The sequence below is a fragment of the Dipodomys merriami genome, unplaced genomic scaffold (assembly GCF_024711535.1).
Source record: "Dipodomys merriami isolate MVZ:Mamm:240054 unplaced genomic scaffold, mDipMer1.0.p SCAF_1243, whole genome shotgun sequence".
Lineage (NCBI taxonomy): Eukaryota > Metazoa > Chordata > Mammalia > Rodentia > Heteromyidae > Dipodomys > Dipodomys merriami.
The window spans coordinates 133249-154149 of record NW_027202542.1 but is presented as its reverse complement, the minus strand read 5'-3'; the positions used below and the strand labels follow the sequence as shown (position 1 = coordinate 154149).

General features: G+C 33.2%; 1 pseudogene; it reads right to left on the bottom strand.

Annotated features, from left to right (window-relative positions):
• Positions 1-20222: 20222 nt before the first annotated feature.
• On the bottom strand, positions 20223-20319 carry LOC138823889 (U6 spliceosomal RNA; annotated as a pseudogene).
• Between the last annotated feature and the right edge of the window lie 582 nt (positions 20320-20901).

Sequence of the window (20901 nt, the reverse complement as noted above, 5' to 3'; positions counted from 1 at the left end):
AAATTACTTTCATTAAAAGGAGAAATAATGAAATACCTAAGAATTGGTTGTCACATAGCATAGAGATGCCATTTTTTTCTGCCAGGACTGGGATTGCAACTCATGGTCTGGGTAACTCTGTTGCACTGTGTAGGAAGGGGAAGGTTGCTTTCTTGAAGTCAAGAAATTTAAGTCTGTTCTTTACGCCTGAAATCGATCCCCACCACTAGCAAACATCCTATTTGTGTACATTTTAAATATATGATTTATATTTACATACATATATTGACTCCATATTGCATTCAGTGTAGTTATTCATTTTACCTTTTGTTTTGTTCATGTAGTAACCAGTTATTTTATTGAATAGTATGGCACATAGAATATTGATTACATTGATTACATAGGATATAGGACTGCATATGTATTCCACTTCATACCTGACACGCAGTATGTTCACAGAAAGGAAAACAAGTGTCACCATCTGTTTTGTACTCCACAATTCATTGTTTGGGAGTGCAGGCATATGAACTCATGGCCTACAGGGCCAAATTCATGAATGATTGAGTGTCAACATGCCATCCTGGGACAAACTGAGCTGACAGGCATTTCCCAGGACCTGAGATTGAGCCCCTTTGGTTGACAAAATAAGAACAGATTGGCACGCACATCGTAGTATGCTAATAAAAATATATATATTTATAGTGTGCCAGAGGTGTCTATCCATTATTCAGTAATATAGACCACATTCCTAACAATTCTTGGGTATTTATTATGCTTCCATATAATTAATATTATTGTTTTCATCCTTAATAAACTATTAATTAAATCAATGTCCTGAAATTATTGCGTCCCTGTAAGAAATACAAACAAGACCACACTAAAGCTCCCAGCACGCCTTTGTTTATTGCATCATTATTTACCATAGCTAAGATATGGAACCAACCCAGATGCCCCTCAGTAGATGAATAGATCAAGAAAATGTGGTATATATACATAATGGAATTCTATTCCTCCATCAGAAAGAATAACATTGCCCCATTTGTTCGGAAATGGAAAGACTTGGAAAAAATATAGTAAGTTAAATAAGCCATACCCAAAGAAACCTAGCTCCCATGGTCTTTATTTGCAGTAACTAGAATATGTCTGAGTCAAGCAGAATAGGTCAGATAAGCTGATATTAGGGAAATGAACCCTAAGATATGTATTCAAATGTTTTTTTTTCTTTCATGGGCTTGTTTCTAATACATTTATAAGATTATTTCTTTGTTGCTTTGTATGTCCCTCCCCCATGGTATAACCCCTGCTTTAACTGTATTGATGTTGGTATAATTTCTGGAGGGGAAGGGCAAAAACAAATCGTTTAAATAGGGATACAGGTGGACTCATTGCAACAATAAGATGTACAAGTCATTATGTCGAAATCGAACTTTGCAACTTTGGTGGGGTGAGGAGGATTGGGTGGAGGCGTTGGGGGAGGATGGGAAGGGATGGATAGGAGAAACAAAATAGGAGGCTAAAATGCTTGACAAGAAATGTACTCATTGTCTTGCACAGGTAATTTTAAGCCCTCTGTACAGTATTTTCACAAGAAAAAATAATAAATTTTAAAAAAGAAAAAAATCATGAAGATGTCATGATCTTGTATTAAATGGACTCCACTCCCAAGTTACTTGAGCTGATATGAAACTTTGGCTAAGTAGCAGAATATAATTTTGTCTCAATAAAACCAACCAAGAAAGGAATAAAAAATAAACAAGAAAGAAAGACACAGTTGGAAATTTGGGCTAATTTTGTCATTATGTTTTGAGAATTCAAGTTTCCTATAGAAATGCAACTCAAATATAATCCTCAGTTGTGTTTTAAATGTTGTCTTAATTACATAACATTTCTAGTTGCAAAAGAGCTCATGATTCCCAACCAAAAATTTGAAAATGTAAGCATCATTCTGTTAGATTCCAAAGAAATGATGAAGAATTACAAAAGTCAAAGCCTGGAGAAATAGGAAAGTTCATTTAATATAGGACATTGTAGACTTGCCTAAATTAGAATTAGATTTAAAATAGATAATTTTTGTTTGTAATTTAATATTCTATAGGATACTTCAAAATTCTTTTCAAATAAAAGATTTAATTTACAAATTCACAAATGATTCTGGCATTCTAATTGACTAGAGTAGTCTTTCAAGTGAGGTATAATAAGAACTTAGTTAATAGATAATTCCAACAGTTCATTTGTAAAATGATGATGTGAATAATCTAGACAAATTGTCAACAAATTGATGATATTAATTCATAAATATAGGAAAAGAGCAATCTTTTGAGACTTTGGTGTAACATCGTATGAAGAGAGTAATTATGTGACATTTTTTTCTACCTTTACATAGCACAGGAAGTAATTTCTTAATTATGTACCTCTGTATACAATGAGAAAAGTGCTGTGTTTGAGGGGTTTTTAAATTTTGTTTTTGTTGTTTGGTTTGTCCTAGGGCTTAACCCCTGGCTTGGGCACTGTCCCTGAGCCTGTTTTTGCTCAAGGCTACTGCTCTACCACTTGAACCTCAGTGCCACTTTGGTCTGGCTTTTCCTTATGAGTTTATTGGAGATAAGAATCCAAGGAACTTTCCTGCCTGGGTGGGCTTTCAACCATAATCTTCAAATCTTAATATTAAGATATACAGACCTCCTGAATATCTATGATAGATAATATATATATATAGTAAAATAAATATAAAATAAAAATAAATTCTATTTGCAAGTGTTCTGATCTCAAGAATACCACTGTTGGGAAAATGATGTAGCAAAGTTAAGTGTATTATTCTTTCCACAATAGGAAGGGCATCACATTAGCAAAAGTGTAGTATTTTTTTCACAATATTGATAAACTAGTCATGATGTGAATTTAGGGAATTTTAATGTGCACCTTACAAGTTGGAAACTGTTGGGCTAGGATGACTTTATGGCATAAAAACTTGGGATTGATTGTCATAGAAATAATAGTTAATCTGATGAACAAAAGTTTACCCTTACAGAATTTTTATTGGAAGTGGCACTGTGGCTCAAGTGGTAGAGAGTTCACCTTGAGCTGCAGAGTGCAGGGACAGTGCCCAAGCCCAGATTTCAAGCCCCACGACTTACCATAAAAAAAAGAAATTAATTATTATAGTTACTTCATAGTTTTATCCTCTACAAGAATGTGTCTATTTTTTCTGTTGACTTTTAAATATGTAATGCCTCAATGAAAACTGCATCTATTGCAGAATTAAATAAAGTACAAACAGGTACTCTTTTGAATGTCTCTGGTATGGCATGTTCAGAATTTGAAAATGAGTAGTTAGTAGTCATAGGAATGTTGAGGAACAGATATATTCTCTCCTCTTAACAATTAGTAAGTTTTCAAAGTTAGGAGTTTCCATAGAATTGAACGGTTTTCTGTTTTAATATGAGACAAAACTAAAAATAATGTTTTATTCCAAATAATGCCAAGTATATTCTGAAAATACTGTATAGTTTGATAACATTCCAATTGATGTCTGATAAAGAAAGAGGTAATTCAAATTAGCAACCAAAATGTTCATTTTTTAAAGGTAATAAACATAAAATAATATTTACTATACCAATACAGTGAAATTATATTTTATGTAGCTCATTTTTTAGCTTAATTTTATTGTCAAGGTGATATATAGACGGGGTTGCAGTAATTGTAAGCTATTGAATATATAACATGTCGAAATTTTTACCCCCTCCCTCATTTTTCTCACACTTTTCCTTCATCCCAATACCACTCACAAATTGTAATGTAAATTTCCAACATATTGTCCTGTGACTATTGCTATTGCAATGGTTTGCCTTTTGTCCTTAGTCTCGCCATTTTATTGTTCTGCTTCCCTTGCCAAATGAAGATAAATATATATACAATACAATTGTATTGTATTTGGATATTGAATCCAAATACAACAATGGACAAACCATAGGGGAAAACACAAAAGAAAAAAGAAATCACATAGTACATTAAAAACAACAACCACAAAGAAAAACCTCTCAGCATCATTTTATATGATCATTTATACATAGCTATTGATTCATTCTGCTCATCTGCTAAGACTATCAGATATTTCCTAGTTATTACAAATGAGGGAAACCATAAAATCTGTTTCTTTGTTTCTTGCTTATTTTTTTAGTAGGATTTTTCCATGTTTTTCCATTTCCTTATGAATAGAAAGCATAGAAGTACACCGTACATATATAACCATATTTTGTCAATTTATTCATCTACTGATTAGCATATTGTTTTAAAACATGATTGCATGTAAGTATCACTTAATGCCATTCAAAAATGACAGATGCTGCCTCAACAGATATACTAATATCATGATTTCTAGGTAAGATAGTATTTTATGGAGGTACAAATGTTGAGATATAGGATGAGCCTGATGTATATCTTGCACGAATTAGCCAGGAAGATATCCAATATCATGTAGGATAAAAATGGTAGTGAAAAAATGTTTCCCTTGAGAAAGATATAGGAGGCTGTCAGAAGTATGAAGTAGTTCAGATAAATTTGAAGAATTTAGAAATGCAAGCTCAATTATGTCTCTTGAAATAATAATTATGTAAATTGAAGGGCAAAAAAATGGTAAGAGAATAAAATAACTGACAGCAGATCATTATCCCAAGTTAGAGTACAAAAAGACATAATCTATAACTTCCAAGTTAAAGAGATACCAATATAATATGTCCCACTTAATTTAGGTACATGCAAAATATTTACTTGGCTTTCCCCTACTTAACTGCTCCAAAATAAATGAACACTTACAAGAAAAGTTATGTTATTACCATTGTTTCAACACTAACTGTGATCAGCCCTCTTTTTCTCACTTTGCACTTGGTAAATTGATGATGTTGTGGCTGATTAGAGTCAGAATTAGGGGCTTCTACTTGTACAATTATCCCAGAACAGTTTAAAGCAGTTTTCCGCCCAAGATATCCAACTACATTGTCTGAACTTGTACTTTGAACAGACCCTCACACCTGAGCACATTATTTGAAATTATACTTTAGCTTTTCTTGGCAAATTCTACTTTGTGCCTTTGTCTTCTTTGCACATTCCTTTTGAGTTCATAGTTGATCTATTTCCATTTCATCTGTACAAACTGCTAAGAACATTGTTCAACTACCACTTCTTGTTTGTACACGCCCAGTCTAGAAGGTACTTTGTCCATGTTAAGCAATACGGTAATATTCACTCTCTGAGGAGAAAAGTTCCACAAAATAACCCTATGCCCACATTAAAGAATGTAGAATTTAAAGAATTTTGAGACATTGATATTAGAATTGAAAGGCTCCTTAGGGACATTTTCATGGAGTTCATTAGTTTACCCAGGAGAAATTTAAATATCCACAAAATTTGGAGCTAATTAGTAAGCATCCAAATTAACATTAGATCCTAGATGTTGTGTTAATACAAGTCACGATTGTCTTATTGTTAAATCAGAATTCTTCACTACTTGACAATGTGTATGAGAAAGTGAAAGAAAAGCATTAAAGCAAAAGGTCTTATCTTGTTAGGCATTTAATCATAGTGGTGAGAGTAATGTCTGAATTTTTCCATTCAATAAAAGCTTGAAGTTTATAAGAACATTTTCCTACATATAAGAATTTGTGTCAGGTTGGTTGACAGTGTTATTTCAGCATGGAGATATACCTAACAAGATTTAGATTTCGATAGTGTATATGGCAATTATGATGTGTCAATTGCTATTGAGGCATTTTCTATTCTAAAGAGAAATCAATTCCAGGAGTCTTCAGTCACATCATTAAAGCTGTATGTTCAACCTAATACTTGGTGTTATTTGTCCTACATTTATAATGAGTAGGCTGATAAGATATCCAAACATATCTAAATATATTTCAATAAAATCCCAAACTGATATGCATAGATGGGTCACTAATTGGAACTGTAGGAGAAATTAGGCTTTTTTGTGCTGTAGTTCAATCTATAATCTCCTAGCTAAATAAAGTTTTCAAAAATATTCACATAATACCACTAAGAAAAGTTCATGACAGTTATATCTGTATAATATTTCTAAGGTCAGGATTAAAGCATTTGTTCCCAACATTTAGAATCAACAGGATCTGTTGAATTAATCTATCCAGAATTTTGTCCTCATATTCACATCTCAACATTTTATCAATATAACTTTCACCAAAACACTGTTCTTATTGAACTTGTCTATGCCCTTTTACTTTTCAAATCCAAATAGTAGGTTTCCTTCAATATCTTCCTGAAAATTCTTTCCTTCCTTTTCTTCTGTAAATCTGTGTTTATTCCTTTTTTGTTTCCTTATTTATCACTTTCCTCCAATCTTTTCCACTCTGGTACTCACATTCTTCACACTTTCCTCAGAACATTCCTTTTCCTCTTCCCTTTAATAATGTCCCTGATTTTATTATTTTTCATATTCATTGTTATGAATATTTTGATGATGTCCAAACAGACCTATCTTTGCATCTGTTTAACATAAATCTTAGAACTATCAGAGAGTTTTTTCCTCTAAATCCATCTTTATCACCAAGATAAATCCATCTAAATCCATCCTTATCACCAAGAATGTAACTAACAGAGTTAGGAGACAGAGATGTGGAAAAACTTTAGATTTCCTCTTACTCTACCTCCATCCATTAGATAAGATGAATGACCAAGATTTTCTCAGTTTCTGTCACTAATGTAATTTCTATGTACTTCTTTTTATGACCCTGACACACCAGCCTATTGCAAATACTCATCACCAGTCACTCAGTCCTAAAACAACTGTTTACTAAGTATGCATTTCTCCCTAGTCTTTTCATATTGGTCCTCTCCATCACCCAATGAGTCTCCTTGTAAGCACACAGAGCGAAGAACTCAGACAAAAATTCTAGTACCATTAATTACTCACAACATTGAATGTTGGTCTTACATTTAATGGATGTAATCTGCCAGAAATATTGAAGAATATATTTGTTGACTTCTAGAGCAAGGAAAAAGAAAGTAAACAGTCCTTACATTTTCAACCTTAGCTTACCAATAAGGAAAGAGTCAAATTCAGTTTGTTGTTATAAAGTCAGAAATAGTTTCATGCAGAAATAAAAATAAATTTTAACTCCTGGCTCTGCAACTTGTGTCCTTTTATGGTAACTGCAGATATGTAAGTAGTATTATGTAAATTGTGTCATGTACTTACAACTGTAATGAAGAACATACTCTTAATATATCATTTGAAAACATTGGTTATTGAATGGTATCTATATGAGAATGTTATTTGAACTAATCATCACACTAAGTTGAAACCTACATCTTAGTCCATCAAAATGTGGAAATAAATGATTTTATTTATAAGAAAATAATACCACCAAGAACAGTGAGTGTATATACATTAGAAAGACTGCTGGAATAACATTAGGGTTTTTACTGTCTGTACCTGTTTATGTGATTGTAATTCTTGATATTCAAACTCTCCTTTTGTTATTCTGTTTTGTTTGGTTTGGTTTGGTTCGTCATGGGGCCTGGACTCTTGGCCTGGCATTGTCCCTCAGCTCTTCAGCTTAATGCACTCTACCACTTGAGCCACAGTGCCACTTCCCGCTTTTTCTGCTTATGTGGTTCTGAGGAATCAAACCCAGAGCCTCATGTAGACAAGGCCAGCACACTGCCACTGAGCCACCTTCCCAGCCCTCCTCCTCTTATTCTTTTGTATGTAATCCCACGCTGTTTATAACTATGCATTCAATGTGGGAAATCCAGCTTCAAAGATATCTACGTATTTTTTTTTTCCTTTTCAATCACAACATCGTCATTATCAGGCTACACTGTGGTCATCAGCCTCCCCATCAAAATTATTATTAGCAACATAAGTGCTAATTATTGAATGTTGGATATGTGTCTATGATTTTATTATTTGTCTTTTGATTAATAATTTTAATGTTACCACTGTGCATGAATCCATATTGAAATTTTGAACAAATAAAAAAAACCCTAAACCATATCAGGTAGTTTGACTATGTGCTTATAACAAATTATGGAATAGATTTTTTGAAGCATTGCAATTTCCTAATCAGTATGAATTAACTTCTTCTCTTCCCCTAACTACAGAACCTTTTCAAGTAATATACTGTAAATGTTACTATAATATCATGTGTATATCTAAAATTCCCTTGAAAGTAATAAACTCTACTTTCTATTGAAATATTAGTTATTTTATTCTAGGAAACTTTTAGAAAAATAGACTTTATATCTTTGAAATGAAAAAGGTCAAAAATAGTAGCATAAAATTTTTAGAGCGAATCTGTCTTCTCTCTCTTTCTCTGTCTATATCTGTCTTCTCTCTCTATATATAAATGTTATGTGTAGAATAGTATATTTTTAGAGATTATTTGTCCTCAGAAATATATACATATATCTAAATTTATGTGTAGAATGATATATATTATAGTGAAACAAGTATCTCAAAATATAATTAAAATTAAAAAAAAAAAAAAAAACTTCATGAAATCAAGTGCCAGTAACTCACCCTTATAATAAGAGCTATTCTGGGTGCTGAGATCTTAGAATTGTTTCCGAAACTAGCCCAGACAGAAAATTACTTGTTAGATTCTTATCTTCAATTAACCACTAAAAACAACACCCACAACAAAAAATGTAGCACATTAATTTCACAAAAGCATCTTTTAACCGCTGTGAACATTTCTTAGAAACATGAATACATACCCCTGGAAAATGTTAAGTAAAAATGTATAGAACATTTACGTCCATGTTAAAGACATGATTATTTAGATTGTTTAAAATATTTAGGTAATGATTAGAAGTTAAGAATAATGATAGATACGTCATATATTGGGACTGATTTTTTTATTCTATTTTACAATAGTAATAAAATGATATTTATAATGATTATATAAAATTACTCTTGCTTGGTATTTGAATTATCATAAGTGATAAATATTGTTAAATGATTTCCAAAGCAAAGGAGTGTCAATACTTTTTTTTAAATTTAATTTAATTTTATTTGTTAACATACTGTTCAGAGGGGTTACAATTACATGGGCAGGATAATGCATACATTTCTTACCAAGCATTGCAGCCTCCTCCTTTGGTTTACCCTTCACATCCCTTCCCAGCTTCCCCCTCCACCCCAATCCCAATCCTTCTCCTTCCCCCCCACCCCCTCCTGCACCGACGTTGTAAAGCTCGTTTTGTACATGACAATTTGTACTTCTCATTGTTGCAACAGGTCCACTTGTATCCTTAAACAACTGGTTTTCCCCCATCTCCTCCATAAGTTATACTGACATCAAATATAGTGAAAGCAGGGGTTATACTGTGGGGGAGGGACATACAAAGCAATTGAGAAAATGATTTCAAGGCTGGTTCACTCTAAGTCTATATTTGTTTTCTTGTTCTAGTTTTCCTATGTTAGTAGAAATTAAAATTCCAAAAATTTAATGGATATTGGCATTTAGGAATATCTTCACATACACTAATATTGGAGTCCCTTCAGTGGAATTATTTTATTTCATTTGTTACTTTCACAAATAAATCAAGATGATTGTGTATTTTGTTATTTTCACTGCTTTTGGCTCTTATCTTGAGAATACGTTTTTCCTAGAAAACTAGAGATAAGTAATTGGATTGAGCATGTAACATATGACTTTCATAAAATGCAGATGCATAGATTTGTGTCTTTTGTCATTTGCTAAAAGTTTCTTCCAGAAAAGTTTCTCAATTACTTAGAAGTTTTACCCCTTCCCCTCCACAATTATACTGACATCAAATACAGTGAAAGCAGGGGTTATACTGTGGGGGAGGGACATACAAAGCAACAAAAAAAATCATAAATGTGTTAGAAACAATCGCATGAAAGAAAAGAAAACATTTGAATACCTACCTTCGGGTTCATTTCCCTAACATCAACTTATCTGACCTTTTCTGCTTGAATCAGACATATACTAGATATTGCAAATAAGGGAAACCATGGGAAAACAATAGGGATACAGGTGGACTCATTTCAACAATGAGATGTACAAGTCGTTATGTCGAAAAATGAACTTTACAACTTTGGCGGGGGAGCAGGGAGGGTTTGGTGGGGGACAGGGGGAGGATGGGAAGGGATGGGAAGGGGAAACAAAGGGGGAGGCTACAATGCTTGATAAGAAATGTACTCATTATCTTGCCCATGTAATTGTAACCCATCTGTACAGTATTTTCACAATAAAAATAATAAAAAATTACTTAGAATTGATGCATAATTCCTAGGTATTCCAGTTATCACATATACTTTTGGATTGAGTTATCTCTGTATAAACCCAAACGGACAAAATACCCTCAAAATAAACAGAAATCACATCTTTGTTTTAAATGCAGTAGTTTACAATGAGTTTTTAGCCAACACCAAAACATCTTTTTAGCTATTCTGCATTTTGTGTGAAGAAGTTTAACAATAGTTTTTTTTTCCTGACTTGCAATTCACTTACAATATATTATCTCCTTTTATTGTATACATTTTAGTGCTTTGGAAGTGAATTGTGCCTTCATAGGTTTTCAAAGCCCGATTTTCACAAACTTACATTCCTTCAAATAGAAATGCTGTATATTTTAGAACAGACATTAAAAATAGATATAAAATTCAGTTACAGGAATTTGCCCAGCATACATCCTCTGTAGTGTGTCTTTTCAAAAACTTTTTTTGCGGATCATTTCCAGGGTCTCACACATACTATTCAAGTTCACTGTCAATTAACTACATTCTCTATCCAAAAAAGTTTTTTTACTTCTGTTTAATACATTCATAGAAGTGTAATGCCTGGATCCTATAAAATTCTCTTTCACCTTTTGAAGACTTGAAATCTTATTTGCTAAAATGATTGTAGTATTATACAAATTGATCACTATCAGAAGTATATCAATTTCTCCACAAATGCATTACTATATTTTGTGTCCTCTTTTAATATTATGGACTTATTAGTGAGTTTTTATTATTTCTTAGACACTAAAAAGGAGCTTATTTCATATGCCCCTCCTATTGACTATTAATCTGCATATGTTATTTAATAAAATATACTATCCAGGAAAAAAATTTATAGAATTAGAAGATATAAAAATAATTAAGTTTCAGGGGCTGGGAAGGTGGCTCAGTGGTAGAGCGATGCCTTGCATGCCTGAGGCCCTGGGTTCAATTCCTTAGCATCACATAAGCAAAAAAAAAGCAGGAAGTTGCTCTGTGGCTCAAGTGGTAGATTGCTAGCCTTGAGCTGAAGAGCTGAAGGACAGCGCCCAGGCCCAGAGTTCAGGCCCCACAACCGGACCCCTCCCAAAAAACACTTAAGTTTCAGAATCACTGTAGCATTAATATTGTAGCATTAACAAATATATGCCCTCTATCTGTTGGATATGGTTTCGTTTCTGTTATAGTGTCCTTGGAATTATGAAAGGTTATCACTTGATATAATCCAGTTCTTGCTTCTCTTTAGCTACTAATGTTTTCCATGTCAAATTTTTAGAAACCTTTACTAATCCGATGTCATGAATTTTTACATTTATGTTTTACAGGTTTTTACATCTCACATTTAGTTTGATAATCATTCTTTGTAAGGTTTGAGGTAGGCGAGGTGCTGGTGGCTCAAGCCTGTAATCCTAGCTACTGAGGAGGCTGAGATCTGAGGATGGTGGTTTAAAGCTATCCTGGGCAGGAAAGTCCATGAGACTCTTATCTCCAATAAACCACTAGAAAACTGGCAGTTTTGCTGTTGCTCAAGCGGTAGAGTGCTCACCTTGAGCTGAAGAGCACATGGACAACTCCCAAGCCCAGAGTTCAAACCCCATGACCGACATACATACACACAAAAAAAGGATTGAGGTAATATTCTAAGATCATTCTTTAAATCTAGAGAGGCATTAGTGCCAATACAACCATTTAAGATTCTGTTTTTATTTCATAAAGTCTCATGGCATCCTTTTCAAAATCTGTGGAACATAAAACTAAGAATTAATTTTTGAAAAATCTGTTACCTTCTTCTATGCGTCTGTTCTTATAATAGAACTAGGTTATCTTCACTAAACATGGTAATACAATTCAAAGCTTGTATGAAGGCTCAAGCTACACCATTTTACAAGATTGTTATGAATTCCTTGAATTTACATACGGGATTATTGAGCAGGTGGACCAATATACTCCAGAGATATCTGGATGTTTGATAGTCACTCATATTTTGCACCTTGTGGAAACACAAACCCCTGATATTATATATAGATAAATGTCTTTAGAGATTGCTCAAACAACTAAAATTAATTTAGGAATGAGTTAAGATTTAGATAACATTATAGCATAATAAAGCTGAATGATAACGACTTGAGCTGTACTGCAGAAGAGAGAGAGATAGGGAAGAATGGTGGATCACATAGGAGCTGTATGTCATTGGTATTGTTTCAAAAAACAGAAAGATTTCAGAGAAGAGAAGGAGAAAAATAAAGTGTCCTGAATCAAGTTTCTTTTTAATCCACCTGATAGTTTGGACTGAAAGTCAGATAACATGGAAAAAATAAAATAGAAAACAAAGCATTGTATAGAGCTGTTACAATGTAAAAAAGTTGTAATAGGAATATAATTCATTTCCAAAGAAATAAGAGAAAGAATAAAACTAACAATTGCTAATGTGGATAGAAGATGGATCACATTTTATCATATATAATTTTGGAAAAGCATACTAGGAATGAAAATTTTAAAAAGTCATAACTTAAAACACAATTTGTATTATAACTAGACAGTATAGCTCAGTAATAAAACTTTGGCCTAACATATGTGAAGCAATTGTGTGATCTCCCAAGCATTACAAAGTACACACAAAGCACACACACACAAAACCCACATAAACACACACACACACACATAGCACATACACACATTTGGAATATTGTTATTATCATATTAAACAGGGAAAATTATCACAAACAGTAAAAGTATTTTAATATATGAAATCATAATATTGCTCATACTATTAAAAGTTTAGTAGAAATAAAACAGTCACAAGATACTTGGATTCTTATAGATTAAGTAAATTTAAAATTAAGAAATAAAAGACATGAGAAATTAGCAAACAAGTTTTAAATAATAAACATTTTGAAACATGTATACTTTTATTTTGATAAAAGATTGATGTTACTGGTGTTTTAACTCAAGATTTAGTATATGATAACCAGGTGCTCTATATCTTGCTAGGCATAGCTATATCTCTAATCATTTCACTCTGGAAATTTTATAAGGTCTCAAAGTTTCCCAGTCTTTCCCAAATTACAAACCCTATTTACACTTCCCACCATAGTTAGAAAAAGGAAACCACAAATCACTATGCCCAGCTCAGTTTTTTTTTTTTTTTTTTTTTTTTTTGGTCGGCCGTGGGGCTTGAACTCTGGGCCTGGGCGCTGTCCCTCAGCTCTTCAGCTCAAGGCGAGCGCTCTACCATTTGAGCTACAGCACCACTTCCGGTTTTCTGGTGGTTTTTATTGGAGATAGGAGTCTCACGGTCTCTTCGTGCCCGGGCTGGCTTTGAACCGAGATCCTCAGATCTCAGCCTCCTGCGTAGCTAGGATTACAGGCGTGAGCCACCAGCGCCCGGCTTCCAGCTCAGTTTTTTTTTTTAATTCAACTATAAATATTTCCAAAAAGTGACCATGTAGTGCAGCCTTTTTTAATAAAGTATGTGCTTCTTGAAAATACAGTATTCATTACCTGAACAAATATGTTTAGAACTTTAAGAAATTAAATTTATTTAAATTCATCAACCATATAAAATTTAAGGAAATATTTTTTAAATATTCACATGTTAACTGTTTTGAAAGCAAAAAATATATCTCTGAATAATTTACATATGTTAAAATTATGCAAAACTAAATTAACTAATCCTATAACTCTGAAAAAAGAATAACCCTAAAGAAACAAAAGAAAATAATTAAATTCAAAATTTAGAAAATAAAATGAAGTGTACTCTTTAGTTGACTTAAATAACTGTAAGCCCTCTGTATATCAAGTTTATAATAAAAAATGCATGAAGAAAGAAAAGTACCCATTGGTCAATATCAACAGGAACAGCATCAGTAGTTTTTTTTTTGAGTGTGCAAAAAAATCAATGGAAGCGATAAATATGTTCCTTCCATAATAAATGTACTCATTACTTTATTTAGATAACTGTATCCCCTCTGTAAATTACCTTTACAATTAAATTAAATTAAAATTAAAAATAAACTAAATAATATACCAATTAAGAATTCATAGAGAGCTAAGACGGTGGCTCAGTGGTAGAACTTTTGCTTTGCATGTTTGAGGCCCTGGGTTCAATTCCTCAGCATCACATAAACAGAAAAAAAAACTGGAAGTGGCACTGTGGATCAAGTGGTCGAGTGCTAGCCTTGAACTAGCCTTGAGGAACAGCGCCCAGGCCCAGAATTCAGGTCCCATGATCCGACACCCCCCCCCAAAAAAAAAACAGAATTACTAGAAACCATTGGTTTAAAACTTTTTAAAAAACTGCCCTAAGTACCCAAGTAATATAATTTGATGATACTATTTAAATACTTCGACTTCAGCAGAGAAGCCAAAAGTTTAAAAACTGTTACATAGTAAATTAATAAATCTGAATATATTACTATTAATAATAATCATAAGATGAACTTATAGTAGTAGCCAAATAGGTAAGAAATGAGGCAATTTGCCATTCGTTGGATTTAATATGTGAGAAAGAATTTTCTAGGTTTCTTAAAATATATAATCAGTTTAATGAAGAAACTATTCTGTCACATCATATGATAATTAGATGAAGCTGATATTAGAGCAAAGAGCAGATTGTACTAAGTTTTTGCATGTTAAAGTATATGCTTATTTTGGTTGTGGGAAATTGTGTTCAATTTGGGTATTGTTTTTGTAGAGTGGTGTCATATCATTGGTTAATTTTAGGATATGGGTTCCCTTTCAAAAGAACATGCATCTGATCTGAATTTTTAGCCTTCCCATTATCAAGGGTATAAGGGGTGCACACCAAATTGTCTTGCTTCCTAACTTGGCTGGCCTGGATTCGGCAGCCCTTCCAATCTTAACATGTAGATAGTGCAGGATGGTGGAAATGATCCAATGCACCCAACTATATATTGAGAAGGAAGTCCACTAAACTTTTGGCCTGGGTTCTGTTCTCAAGCCTCCTCAGTAGTTAAGAGTTCAGATGGGAGCCCCTGGTGCCAAGCAATAAGAGTATTTCTTAAAGCAACTAGACATATATATGACTTAGGCATGTGAACACCTCAGGACAAGAATAAAAAAGCAGTGAAGTATAGAGGACAGGCCCAATTTTAACTAGCTACTTGGAGGCTGAGTAAGATTAGCTAGCTACTCTGGAGGCTGAGATATGAAGACCACTATTCAAAGCCAGTCCAATCATGAAAATACATGTGATTATCTCCAAAAAACCAGAAGTGGAACAATGCCTCAAGTGGTAAACCACTATCCTTGGACACAGAATCTTAGGGATGATGAATGAATAAATTAGCACTTGCACATGAGCATGCGTGTATACACGTGCATGTACACACACACACACACAAACACACACACACACACACACACACACATGAGTATTTCAATGCGAAGTTCTTTTTTTACCTTGCTGTACCCTATTTCCCTGTATTAGTTTACAAATTAACAAAATCAGCTAAGCATCTATTTACATAGAACTCATCACGTTTCTCTAAAGTCAACTCTCTTTTTAGAAGCATGCTTTTATTTGACCCATATGTAAACTATTCAGGAGTTTGATTCTTCTCCCTCAATTCTGTAGAATTAGATGGTTGTTTAGCTTCCCCCTAGAAATACAATTTTGTGAAATCTTGCATCAAGCAACGTATTTCTTTCACTAGAACGCAAGCCTCTGTCAAACAATTAATAATAGGTTTTTCTTCTCTTTGCTTGCATCTGTAGTTTTATTATCTTCATAGATTTTATGATGATCTGTCTGTGCATGGCAAAGACTGCTGTGAAAAAAAAAAACCCATCGCAGCACTTATCATTTATGTACCATCCATAGATATGAAGATGTTTAAATATTACTGAAATTGCTTTGTAATAAATCATGTTCACCTTGACTATCATGAAAAAGAAGAATTGGTTTCTCAGCACTTTAGGTAAGAACTTGATTGAAAGAAACAAAAGGACAAGTGAGGAACAACTCAACACATACATTCAAATGAAACAACACAACCCAAGAAAACAAATTAATTTAGTAGTCAAGAACCTGCAGGAAATGCAAAGACTTAAAACAACATCAGCTATCACAAACTTATGAAAATCCTGACTACATGGGAGTCTACTCTTGAGGATAGAGGTTAAAGCCCAGACTGGACAGAAAAATCAGTACACAATGCCATGCACCTGTTATTCTAAATTCCAGGAAGAATAACATAACATGGACTGAGCCCAACGTCATACACAAGGATCTGAAAAATAATCAGGATAATTTAGAGCTGGGGACATAACAAAGTGGTAAGAACACCCATTTAGGGGGCACAAGACACTCAATTCAAACTCTAATATTTGGGTATGAAAGTAAAAAGCTATGATTTTAAATAATTGGAATAATTGTAAGATTTGAATATTTGAGTGGAAAAATGCATGAGAGAGATAGAATGAACCCACATTCCAATGCTTTCAACTTAAGTGAAAATATTTTATGGTACTTCACACAAAACAGAGTTACCTTGCAAATGAGCATGGTTGTGCATTTGGGTGATGGAAATACTTTAATTACACAGGTGTAAATTAAATAGATTTTATTTGGGTAGATTGTACTTCTTAAACTAAGAACCTGGATGATGTCCCTGAGATTTTTCTCTCAAGGCTACCGCTATACTATTTGAACCACAGTTCCAATTCTGATTTTCTGTTGGTTGTTTGGTGATAAGAGGCTCCTGGACATTCTTGCCCAGGATGGCTTCAAACAATGATTGTCAGATCTCAGCCTCCCGAGTAACCAGGATGACAGGCATGAGCTGTCGATAGTTTTAATAATTTAGTAAATTGTACAGTTACTGAAATTATACATTATCATTATAACCTGCATAATATATGTGAGTATGTATATATCAATGCATATGGATAGAAATATTTTAACATATTTTTGTATCTACAGTACATTTATGAAATCATCCATTATAAAATAAAATGGAAAAAATTTTATAAGGAGCAAAACAAAGGAAATTATTACATGTTTCTTGTTGTTGAATGGAATACGAATTCAAGAATCAGGTTGGGAAAATCATCTCTACGTTAACAAAAAGGATAAGAGCTATTAATTCCAATCCATCTATTTGCCCATGTTGTGCAACCTCACACATGAGTGTCAAAATAAAACCACACTTTTTGCCTTTGCTTTTAACTCACCTGATTTAATTTACGGGTTAGATGAAGTAATCAAATAAAGATTAAAATAATATTATGTGAGGCTATGAATTAGAGCTGAACATGATTTTAAATATGATAATAGCTAATTAAGTTGCATATTTCTTACGTTTACTCTGTCATGTCCCTCATTCCCACATTAGGAAAGTACATAGAAGGTTCTCACTAAATTATATGTACAATTATGAGAAAAATGTTTTGAAAGAATATGGGCACAGTGGTGTTTTAGCTTATTGAGACCTGTAGGGGTAAGTGTGTTTTTGAGGACTTGCAATTCAATGTGATGAAGATGAAGGGAAGGATGTTCTTATTCTGGGTAACTGGATAGAGTATTGCTCCCACAAAGGAAGTGATGAATTATTCCAAAATGTAACAGTAAAATCACTTTCACAATCATGTCCACTGCTGCACTATTCACCGTAGCCAAGTTAAGGAAACAGCCCAGATGCCCTTTGGCAGAGTGATGATTAGAGAAAGTGTGGCACATATACACAATTGGATTGAACCCATCCATTTTGAAGACTCTTACATTATTTGCAACGAAAAGGATAGATCTAAAAATATATTAATGGAACTAAGTCAGAGCCATATTTGGAAGCTAGAAATTTATACAAGTTTACACAAAAATATTAACCAAAGCGTGCTATTTGCAGAGGAGTATTTCAAAGGTGTAATTTCTTATAAAATTGAACTTTACTCCAACAAAATGAATACCAGGAAACTATCACTTGGAATATGTGAGTGGAAGTCAAAAGGAAGGAATAAAAAGAGATATGGAGGAAGAGAGTGAAGGTATAATATTCAATGCAGATAGTATGAAACTAGAAAAAATTAAAGTGGGGCGAGGTTTGGAAGGGTGTGGAAAAGTTATATAAAGATCCATTTTACTTAGAAAACTGATATGTTGAATGAAAATTCCCTTATACAAGTATTTAAGATAATAAGAATATAATTAAAAACAATGGAGATATCTGATCTTAAATTGTATTTCCATCTCTTTTAAAAAATGAATTTATTTGCTCTATAATTTGATGAGAGGGATGGATTTTGTGGCTAGCTAGATCATTGCACATCTGTCTCTCCCTCTCTCCCTTTCATGGTTCTCATAGGTAATATGATTGCTCCACAATTATCCTAATTTATTTTGCTTTTATATTTTTGGTTGCATCATTTCACTTTCTGCTCTACCATATCCCAATTCATTTACATAGAATACATTATTTCCTGTTTTCTCATTCTTAGAATAAGCTGCACAAGAAGAAAACACTGGTCCTCATTTTCAGTCTGTACCTTTAAATACGGAGGAAAATCTTTCCTCTGCTCTCTACCAATTCCCTCCTCTCCAGTTCGAATAATTTAGAATAGTAAAAATGAAAAAAGAGAAAATAAATAATAGTGAAAAAAACAGATGCAGAAAATTCACCAGATTTTTCTGACCATTTCATCCAATGTGAACTATTGGGGAAATACATGGAGAGCTCATTCTCATTGGCACTCAAAGTCTCTGGTTAGGCAATTCTGATGAAGTTGAGGAACAAGATGAAAAAGTGAGAAATGGTATCAATTGCAAGAAAAAAATGAAATAGTATCCAAGCAAATTTCTTCTTTGTTCTGCTGAAAATAATCGCCTTACTACAGTGCAGAGACTATTTTCCAAAAAGGCCACTCATGTGATTACTAGGGATGACGATGAGTATACCCCTCTTCATCGAGACGCCTACAGTGGACACTTAGATATTGTCCATGAGTTGGTGGCTCAAGGCAGATATTCATGTAATAACTGCGAATGGCTGGACATCCCTGCACAGTACTTATACATGGAATAATAACAGAGTGGCTTCTTTATTTCATCATGATGCAGATACCAATGGCCAAGTTAAAGGCCTCTTGACCCCCTGCATCTTGCTGCTGGGAATAGATATAGCAAAGATACGCTGGATCTCCTTCTGTTGAACCATTATATCAAGCCAGGTCTGAAGCACAACTTGGAAGAAACTGCATTTGATATTGCCAAAAGGATAAGTATGTATCACTACCTCTTTGAAGTTGTGGAAAGCTGTACAAATTGTTCTCCTAAGTCCTAATGGATCAGTTAAGTTTCTTAAATTTCAAAATTGCCAGTCCATCCTATGTGTCCATAGAAAATATTTTCACAATACAAAGCAACAGCAATACCTTACTTTAAAAATTCATGTATTCCATGGTATTCTTCCAAGTGAATTGCCTGACATTGATGTCAAAATATATTCGAGTTGTTTGTATACATCTATAATGATTTCTATAGAGTTTGTGATTTTTTAAATCAGAAATAATTTTAACTTATCTGTTGAAATGAGTAGTACAGAAACTAAAGATATTTCTGGTGCTTGTCTGAAAAAGTATATTTTAAAATATTTAGTATTCTGTTTGTATAATGTCCATAATATATTTCATTCGCTCCTATATATAATACTTTGAATTTGACATTGTTTTATAATCCATACGTTCATTAATACATGTGTTCTTTCAGATTGCATTCCATATAGAAACATTTTAAGATTCTTTTAATTCCTAGGTCCTTATAGAATTTTATTTCTTTGGGATAAAATGACAATGTTATCTTATTTCAAAAGTTTTATAAAGGTTATGCTATGTAAAGGCCTTTCTAAAACGGTGAAGATTGAATACACTGATGTCAAATTAACTTTTATTTCTATGAATTACACATATTATTACTCTTGTATATTTGTAATCAACTTTTGAATAACTGTTTTTCATTTCTTGCATCTGAATAATGAAAAATATGGAATACTTCACAAATTTTCATATCATCCTTGTGCAAGAGCCATATAAATCTCTGTATTGTAATTCGGTTAGACGTGCTGCTGAAGCATGTAGTATCCTATAAACTTAAGTAATTAATGATGCAATCTTAAGACAGGCATATATCCTTGGTTGCCTATTTGTAACAAGGAAACCTTATTGTTCCCAAAATTGCTATTCATCTTATTTCTTTAAAATTCTGTGTATGTGGAAAAAACTTATGTTGTTTGTTTGATTGCTCACATTTGCAAGTTTTTGTAAATGACTACTTTAAGTCTTTTTCATTTGAAATTTGATCATACTTTGAAGCCTTTATAGATAGGTGCAAAGGTGATGGATTTTCAAGTACTTGTTTATTAACTGATTTAGCTTTGTTGAGCTAATGGATTCAAAGTAAGCCTTGCTTAGAGCTACTTCTAAACTTCTGCAGCTTAAAATTTCCCAAATGAGGTCTTGCTGGCACAAATGTCTCCTTGACCTTTTACCCTTGCTTCATGTAGGAACAGCCCAACCAGAATGTCTTACCCTGACAGCATATATTGTCTTACTGGAGCAAAAATAATCTTAATTACAAGGGATTATAGAGAGACGAACAGTTCAGACAGAACTGTTAGGACTAGAAGGTATTTTTTCAAAATATAACTGTTTATTGC